Source organism: Heterodontus francisci, chromosome 15, assembly GCF_036365525.1.
Source record: "Heterodontus francisci isolate sHetFra1 chromosome 15, sHetFra1.hap1, whole genome shotgun sequence".
In the NCBI taxonomy this organism is placed as follows: Eukaryota; Metazoa; Chordata; class Chondrichthyes; order Heterodontiformes; family Heterodontidae; genus Heterodontus; species Heterodontus francisci.
Genome location: NC_090385.1, coordinates 19,615,521 through 19,625,363, shown reverse-complemented (window position 1 = coordinate 19,625,363; position 9,843 = coordinate 19,615,521).

The following is a 9,843-nucleotide window of genomic DNA, read 5'->3' as shown; positions in this document are numbered from 1 at the left end:
ATTGCCGGACTACTGTGAGAGTCTGCATGTCCCATTGACACTGAGATCTGCATCTGCAATGGCAGCTGTCTGTATCTAGATGAACCATAGATCCATAGAAAAGTTAGAGCACAAAAAGATGCCATTCAGCCCACTGTGTCTGTGCCAGCTGAAAAACTAGCCCACCCAATCTAATCCCACCTTCCAGCAATAGAACCATGGAAAACCATAGAGAATCATAGATGGCAGCAGTCTGAGACTAGATCGCAGCAACCAGGGATCTCATGACCTCCGTCTGAGCTCCCATTGCAGTACTGAGACATCAGGAGATCTCTGCTTGTGCTGCAGTAGAAGCTGTAACAGTGACCACCAGATGCCCCATAATGGGTAGGTCGGGCAGTGCTGGAATTCCCGATCAGGATTATTGATCTGGAAGCCGAACCACAGACACTGCGCAACATCAGGGAGGGGAAGAGATACCTGGACACTTTGTGCCAGAAGATGGGTCACACCCTTAGAATAGGATCGTCTGCTTTGGTCAGCGGTGAGGGACAGGAGGGTGTGACCATGAGTGAGGCAGGTAAGGGGACCGAGCAGACAGTAGTGGAGGAGCCTCAGCTTTTGCAATTGTCAAACAGGTTTGAGGTGCTTGCAACCTGTGTGGACAAAAATGAGGCCTGCAAGGTGGATGAGCAGACTGGCCATGGCACTGTGGTACAGGAAGCCGTTCAGGTGCGGGGAGCAAGAAGGAAAGTAGTGGCAGTAGGGGACAGTACAGTAAGGGGGATTGACACTGTTCTCTGGAGCAAAGAGTGAGAGTTCAGAAGGTGGTATTGCCTGTCCGGTGCCAGGGTTCGGGACATCTGCTCAGGGCTGGAGAGGAACTTACAGTGGGAGGGGGAGGATCCAGTTGTTGTGGTCCATGTAGGTACCAACGATATAGGCAGGACAAGGAAAGAGGTTCTGCATAGTCCGTATAAGGAGCTAGGCACCAAATTAAGAAGCGAAACCTCAAAGGTAATAATCTCTGGATTATTAGCTGAGCCAGGAGCAAACTGGCATAGGGCAAATAAGATTAGAGAAATGAATGCGTGACACAAAGACTGGTGTGGTAGAAGTGGTTTCCGGTCTGAGGGGAAAGTGGGGGCTGTACTGTTGGGATGGTCTACACCTGAACCATGCTGGGACCATTGTTCTAGCGACCCACATAACCAGGGAAGTAGAGAGAGTTTTAAACTAAATAGTGAGGGCAAGGGATCAAATTTGAGAATATGTGGTAAATCAAAGAGTAGAGACAAGGCAAGGGAGAAAGGTATTCATATGGGAAATGATAAACAGATCATGACAGGAAGACAGAGAGTACAAACCTAAGAGTAAATAAGAGCAGATAAGGCTAGAGGTTACAAAAATTGTTACGTGGAGGTGAGAAAGAAGTCTAGGGATTCCCTTTCAGCCTTCAACTGGCCTTACTGTAACCGGGTTTAATTTTTAAACACTGTGTTTTGAACTCCCCCTTGTTCACCCACTTTCCAATTATAAAACAAAGAAATGAGCACAAACAGGCTTCCTCAGGTTTAAAGAAGAAAAGTGAAATTTATTAAACTTAAACTCTAATTTGGTTAACACCTATGGATACAAGACGCACCCACGCTAGAATGCATACACGATACACACATGCAGATAGAGACAGAAAAGAGCAGAAGAAAAAAATAAAGTAGAAAGGTTTGAGGCGATCTCTGAGGAGGAATTTTTGTTACTGTGCTTCAAGCTCGCTGTAGAGTCCTTGTTTGAAGTTATGATCTTGCTTTTCATTGGGGCCCAGTATTCTTCTTAAACCTTGTTCAGTGTAGGAGACTTTTCTCTCTCTTGGGGTTCACGTGACTTCAGTGGATTTCGGAGATCCGTGAGAAAGAGATGGGAGCAGACAGGAGGAGAGGAGGTCTTTTCCAGTCCAGGAGCAAAGAGCTTTCTGCCAGTTCAAACACTGTCTCTACAATTTAAAACTCCCCAAGTTGGTCAGCTGGCAGGTCACGTGACTGGCATAACCAATTCTGGCTTTGTGTATTGGGTGGGTCAGGGAATGGTCCTTTGTCTCAAGCAGTGTCTGTTAATATACAAAAATGTCCTTCCAGCCAGGGGCTTGGCAACCCCTTGTATCAGGCCTTCCCTTCTTCCCAGCAACAATTTGAAATTTAATGTCCAGGTGGTGAAATTAATATGCCTCATTCTTGGCAGGTGCGGGCCTGCATGACATGCCACACCCAGGGGAATGAAATGTGATTTGAAAAAAAGGCGTATTTCATTAAAAGGGTTGAGAGAAAAATATATAAGATACAGAAAACCATGTATTTCTCTCATTCATTCCCATTCATTCATAAATCTTAAAGCTTATTAAAATTGTCTTTTCTGGATGCCAGTGCTGCTTTGATTTCTCCTTATTGGCATCCCAGTATCCATGTGGTTCTTTGAGGAAGTTTTTCTTCAGTTTGCCCATTGCCATGACTGCAGAGGGTCTTTGTTCCTGTTGAAGTCATTATTTTTTTCAGGAGAGTTGGTAGTGGGTGGGTCTATCCTGACTCTCTTTTAGTGCTTTCCTGAGTCATGCAAAGGCTTTTGACTTCAGGGGATGGGTGGTTCCCATTTTCTCTGACTGTAAGGGAGCATTCTTTGTTAATCTCCCCTTTGTTCTTTGGGACACTCCTGCCTGCAGGTATTGGTGCAGACGCAACTGCAATCCCCTGTGGCACTTCAACTAGGTGAGGCATCACCCTCATGGTTTCTGTGCTCCCTAGAAGTCTTCCTTTGTCTCTGCAGGTTCCTGCAATTGCTGTTAGCAACTGTGGTGGGGTGCTTCTAGTGTCTGGATCCACATAGGAGGATGTGAGGTCTAACTTCTCACATTTTTCAGGGTTGGCTGAACGGACAGTAGGGGTTGTCATCCGGGATTCCTCCCGGACTTCCTTTAACCTGCCCTCTTGGTCACTTTTTCCCCTTCTCTTTCTAAACTTCTGCCAGCCTTGTGCCTGCCTGTCCCCTTTTGTTCTTGGCAGGTGTCCCTTACAGTTCACCAGCCCTCGACTGGAGGGTCCTCCTAACACCGGTACAGGACTTAGGGATGCAGCTTTCACTGTCGGTTGGGGTTTCCCCTGTGGCAACTCCTGCAGTACTCCACCACATCTTTGTGGAGTTTTGGCCAGTCAAACTGCTGTCTTATGCGGGCTTTGGTCTTTCGTATACCGGCATGTACAGCCACTGTAGTCTCGTGGGCCCTTCTTAACATTTCTCCCTGGTACCTCTGTGGCACCACTAACTGGTGAACTACTGCCCACTCCTTGCTCTCAGGTCTGTGAGGAAAAGTCTATTTCCTCATCAGTACCTCATTCTTTAAATAGTAGCAATCAGGGACTCACTCTGCTTCACTTTCAGACTGGGCAGCCTGTGCTAACTCTTGCAATATTGGGTCGGCTCACTGAGCTTCAGCTAGGCAAAATCCATTTAATTAATTCCCTGGGTCTCCTAACTTTCCAAAGAAAGTCTCGGACAGGCAGACCTCATGGTCATCTGCCTGCAGTGCCAATGCAGTCTCCTCTGGGGGAACTGGTTTGATCATGGCCTGATCCACTACACATTCGTGGAAACTGCAGGGGACCGTCTCCTGCAAGTGCCCTGTCTCTCTGACCTCCTGCAGTCTTTATTTCACTACTGGGGGGGCTACCACCTTCACCCCCACCAGATCACCAGAGCAGGTCAACCCCATCCACAGGCAAATACAATCCCTACAGTCACCGGTCCCGAAACTAGGTCGAACTCCAGGTGTACCCAGTATACAGGAACAGGCATAAATTGCCCTCCAATACCATTCACCACCATTTTGGTGTTCACTGCACTCTGGGGGAAAGGTCAGGCCTTTTCCCAGTAAAAGGGATCTAGTGGTCCCAGTGTCCCTGAGAATTATTATGGGCTTGCTTGCCCCACTCGAGGCGTACGGGGCTGCTCTCCCTTCAGACACAAAACCCTGATAACCCTCAGGAACCCTATTAAGTTTTCCTGGACTTGCAGCGGTAGACTTCCTGGGACTCACTCTTACTGCAGTTAAAGCCACAGCTTGTTCTGCTATGCTTTCCATCAGGTTCCACTCTTCACTGAGCAGGTGTGCCCTGATTAACCCTACAGGTTTTCCCTCTAGTTTCCAGCAGTCAACTTTTAAATGCCCTGCTTTATTATAATGGAAGCACACAGGTCTCCAGGTCGTACTCTTGCTCCCAGCACCTTCTTTTTTGGCTTGAGGAGGGCTGCCTGTGTCTTCTGCTTTCCTTTCTCTTCCAGGACTGCCTGGGCTGATATCACCTTCCCACCCTTTTTCCTTTTCGGATTTGTTAGGGTGATTAGGAAAGGTTCTCCTGGGAAACCACTTATAAATTAAAGCAAATTCATCAGCCAGAAAGGCCACTTGCCGGGCAGAACGGCCGCTTACTGGGCTCTCTGAACCCAAGGGTGGGACCCGCTATCCGTGGTTAACTAAAACAGTTAAAGATAGTGTCAAATTTAAAGAAAAAGCATATAATTGCGCAAAGATGGGAGGCAGGTCAGAAGATTGGACAGAATATAAAAAACAGCAAAGAATGACTAAAAGATTGATAAGGAAGGTAAAATTAGAATATGTGAGAAAGCTAGCTAGAAATATGAAGACAGATATTAAGAGTTTCTAAAGATATTTTAAAAAGACAAGAGTTAACAAAGTGAGCGTTTGTCCGATAGGAAGTGAGTCTGGGGAATTAAAAATGAATAATAAGGAGCTGACAGATGAATTGAACAGATATTTTGCATTGGACTTCACTATTGAGGATACAAGTAACATCCCAGTATTAGCTGTAAGTCAGAAATGGAAGGGAGGGAGGAACTCAAGAAAATTACAATCACCAGGGAAGTGGTACTGAACAAATTGTTGGAGCTGCAGGCTGACAAGTTAAAAGAAGTGGCTAGTGAGATAGTTGAGGTGTTGGTTTTTATTTTCCAAAATTCCCTAGATTCGGGGAAGGTTTCATTAGATTGGAAAATAGCAAATATAACTCCTTTATTCAAAAAGGGAGGGAGACAGAAAGCAGGAAACTACAGGCCAGATAGATTAACATCTGTCATAAGGAAAATGTTAGAAGCTATTATTAAAGATGGCATAGCAGGGCATTTAGAAAAATTCAAGATAATCAGGCAGAGTCAACAGGGTTCTGTGAAAGGGAAATCATGTTAACCAATTTATTGGAGTTCTTTGAGGGAGTTACATGTGCTGTGGATAAAGGGGAACCGGTGGATATATTGTACTTAGATTTGCAGAAGGCATTTGATAAGGTGCCACATCAAAGGTTATTGCAGAAATAAAAGCTCATGGTGCTGGGGGTAACACATTGGTATGGATAGAAGATTGGCTGGCTAACAGGAAACAGAGAGTAGACATAAATGGGTCATTTTCTGGTTGGCAAGATGTAATGAGTGGTGTGCCACAGGGATCTGTGCTGGGGCCTCAACCTTTTATCTATATAAATAACTTAGATGAAGGGACTGAAGGTATGGTTGCTAAATTTGCTGATGACACAAAGATACGTAGGAAAGTTACTTGTGAAGAGGACATAAGGGGACTACAAAGGGATATAGATAGGTTAAGTAAGTGGGCAAAGACAAGGAATGGTTGGACAGGCTAGGCTTGTATCCGCTGGAGTTTAGAAGAGTAAGAGGCGACTTGACTGAAACATATAAGATCCTGAGGGGTCTTGACAGGGTGGATGTGGAAAGGATGTTTCCTCTTGTGAGAGAATCTAGAACTAGGGGTCACTACTTAAAAATAAGGGGTCGCCTATTTAAGACAGAGAGTCGTGAATCTTTGGAACTCTCTTCCTCAAAAGGCGGTGGAAGCAGAGTCTTTGAATATTTTTAAGGCAGAGGTAGATAGATTCTTAATAAGCAGGGGGGAGAAAGGTTATCGGGGGTAGGCAGGAATGTGGAGTTGAGGTTACAATCAGATCAGCCATGATCTTGCTGAATGGCGGAGCAGGCTCAAGGGGCCGAGTGGCCTACTCCTAGTTTGTATGTTCATATGCCATGGAGTTGACCACCACTTCCATGGTTGAAAGGATGGGCTCCAAGCTCTGCGTGATGTCCTGAGTCACAGTGGAGCCAGTGTCCTCCATGCTCCTAGCCAGTGACTGGAGGTTAACTGGCAGGGCTACCAATACACCAGGCATCTTGGTGTGCATGTTAATCAGCAATTTTCTGTAGTTCACCCCAACAAAGTCCTCATCTGAGCCCCCTGCAGCAGAACCCAACTGCAACCGCCTTGTCCACTTGTGCTAGGTGACTCACCACGTGCTGATCATGAACCTATACTAGCCTCTAAGGTATGAACGGTGCTGGTGTCTGAATTGGTGGCTGCTGGTTTTAAGTCAAATGCTGGTGCGTCTTCCTCAGAGGACCGCTGTTACTCTTGCCCTCCATAATGAGGCTCAGTAGCTGACCAGGTGGCAATTCTTGACTGAAAGCACAAAAGCATAAGGGGAGGGGAGGGGGTGAGGGAAGGGTGGGTGTGGAGAAAGCAGGAGATCTAGTCTCTCCATTTGAAGTTTCCATTTCATGGCATCTTTCAGGATGAGGGTGAGAAGTGAGTGGAAAAGGTGCATAACGTAGCAACTTACCATCATCCTGGATGGCCTTGGCAGTCACGGATGTAGGTGGGAAGAGACTGGACCAGCAGAGAAAAGATAGAGTCAAGATAGGAAGAAATAACTTCAGTCGGGGCCCGACATGGTCATCAAACCTGCAGACAAGGGTGGTGCTGTTGTTGTCTGGCATACCGACCTCTAGGCAGGGACCCTCACAATATTTAAGAAGTATTTTGATGAGCATTTGAAATGCCATAGTATACAAGGCTATGGGCCAAGTGCTGGAAAATGGGATTAGAGTAGATAGGTGCTTGATGGCCGGTACAGACACGATGGGCCGATGGGCCTGTTTCTGTGCTGTATAACTCTATGACTCTAAATAAGTTCAGTGGGGCAGGAACAGACTGACACAATGGGTCTGCCGGGACAGTCCTGTTTGTGGATTTTGGGAAGGAGGTAGAAGCGGGCTGGCTGGGGTTGTGGGACTATGAGGTTGGAAGCTGTAGAGGGAAGATCTCCAGAGCAGATGAGGTCCGTGACAGTTCTGTGGACAGTAGCTTGATGTTCGGTGGTGGGGTCATGGTTCAGGGGGAGGTAGGAAGAAGTGTCTGAGAGTTGGCGCTGAGCCTCTGCAAGGTAGAGGTCAGTACGCAAGACAACAACAGCACCACCCTTGTCTGCAGGTCTGATGACCATTTCGGGCCCCGACTGAACTTATTTCTTCCTATCTTGACTCTATCTTTTCTCCGCTGGTCCAGTCTCTTCCCACCTACATCTGTGACTCTTCTGATGCCCTACGTCATTTTGACAATTTCCAGTTTCCTGGCCCCAACCGCCTCCTCTTCACTATGGATGTCTAATCTCTCTACACCTCCATCCCTCACCAGAATGGTGTGAGGGCTCTCTGCTTCTTCCTTGAACAGAGGCCCAACTAGTCTCCATCCACCACCACCCTCCTCCGCCTGGCTGAACTTGTTCTCACATTGAACAACTTGTCTTTCAACTCCACTCACTTCCTTCAAGTAAAAGGTGTTGCTATGGGTACCCACATGGGTCCTAGTTATGCCTGTCTTTTTGTGAGATATGTCCTTGTTCCAGTCCTACTCAGGCCTCCTCCCCCAACTCTTTTTCCGGTACATTGATGACTGTATCGCTGCCATTTTCTGCTCTCGCCCCGAACTGGAAAACTTTAGCAACTTTGCTTCTAATTTCCACCCTTCTCTCACCTTTACATGGTTCATCTCCGACCCTTCCCTTCCTCGACTTCTCTGTCTCCATCTCTGGGGATAGGCTGTCTATTAATATCTATTATAAGCCCCACCGACTCCCACAGCTACCTCGACTACACTTCTTCACACCTGCCTCCTGTAAGGACTCCATTCCATTCTCCCAGTTTCTCTGTCTCCGACCTGTCTGCTCTGATGATGCTACCTTCCATGACAGCGCTTCTGATATGTCTTCCTTTTTCCTCAACTGAGGATTTCACCCCCCACCGCCCCCCCCCCCCCCCCAAAGTGATTGACATGGCCCTTGACCGTTTCCGGCCCATTTCCCACACCTCTACCCTCACCCCTTCCCCTACCTCCTAGAACCGCAACAGGGTTCCCCTTGTCCTCGCTTTCAACCCCACTAGCCTCCACATCCAAAGGATCATCCTCTGCCATCTCCAGCATGATGCCACTACCAAATGCATCTTCCCCTCCCTTCCCCTTTCAGCATTCCGAAGGAATTGTTCCCTCCGTGACACCCTTGTCCACTCCTCCATTACCCCACCACCTCATCCCCTTCCCATGGCACCTTCCCCTGCAATCACAGGAGGTGTAATACCTGCCCATTTACCTCCTCACTCCTCACTATCCCAGGCCCCAAATACTCCTTACAGGTGTAGCAGCAATTTACTTGTACTTCTTTCAATGTAGTATACTGTATTCGCTGCTCACAATGTGGTCTCCTGTACATTGGGGAGACCAAACGCAGACTGGGTGACGGCTTTGCGGAACACCTCCGCTCAGTCCACAAGCAGGACCCCAAGCTTCCGGTTGCTTGCCATTTCAACACTCCCCCCCCCCCCCCGCTCTCACGCTCACATCTCTGCCCTGGGATTGCTGCAGTGTTCCAGTGAACATCAACGCAAGCTCGAGGAACAGCATCTCACTTACCGATTAGGCACGCTACAGTCTGCCGGACTGAACATTGAGTTCATTAATTTCAGAGCAGGACGGGCGCCCCATTTTACTTTTATTTTTAGTTATTTTTTCTTTTTTTATATATTTTTTGTGTTTATTTTATTTTATTTCATCTTAGTTTGTTCAGTTTGCTTACCCACTTCTTTTTTCATGTTTGTCCTTGCGGCTGTTCAAATATCAGTCTGTTAACACCTTATCTGTACTAATGCTTTGGCTTTCAATACACCATTAACATATTATTTGCCTTTGCTCCATGACCTTCTGGTCAACTATTCTGTGACCTTGTCCTACACCTTCTTCTTTGTTATCTCTTGCCCCACCCCCGCTTTATTTGCTTATAACCTTTGACATTTCTAATATTTGCCAGTTCTGAAGAAGGGTCACTGACCTGAAACGTTAACACTGCTTCTCTCTCCACAGATGCTGCCAGACCCGCTGAGTATTTCCAGCATCCGCAGTATTTTGCTTTTACCTTATAAACCATCAGCTTTGTCCTAAGGGTCAGCTTGGTGTTATCCATTGCGCGTTTTTCAAGTCGGCAAAAGGTGGTAGCTGCTTTCCCTATGCTTGGATCGAGCTCTGCATCAAGGGATAGATTGTCTGTCACCATGGATCCAAGGTAGCACAATTTGCCCCACTTCAAGTGGGGTGTTACTTAGAGTGATCAGGGGCGGAGATGTCCCATGACCACAATTTTCTTGACGCTTATAGTCAAGTAGAACAAGTTACAGGTATGGGAGAGACAGTCTGTGACTCTTTGTATAATATTATAAACTAAGTATTTGGATTGGAAAATGGACCTAAATAAGGAATGCAAATTAAAGTATTGGATAAATATGTACAGAAATATGAATTTGGGTAAATGCAGACCAGGAATATTGACAATAAATGGAAATCAGGAAAAATGCATTGACTAAGATCACTCCTTTCACTGTCTGTAATTTCCTGATCAGTGAATGGTATCCCTCACTGGGAGGAATCAGCCAAGTATCTCAACTTTCACGTGGACAGGTAGCAACCCACTGGCA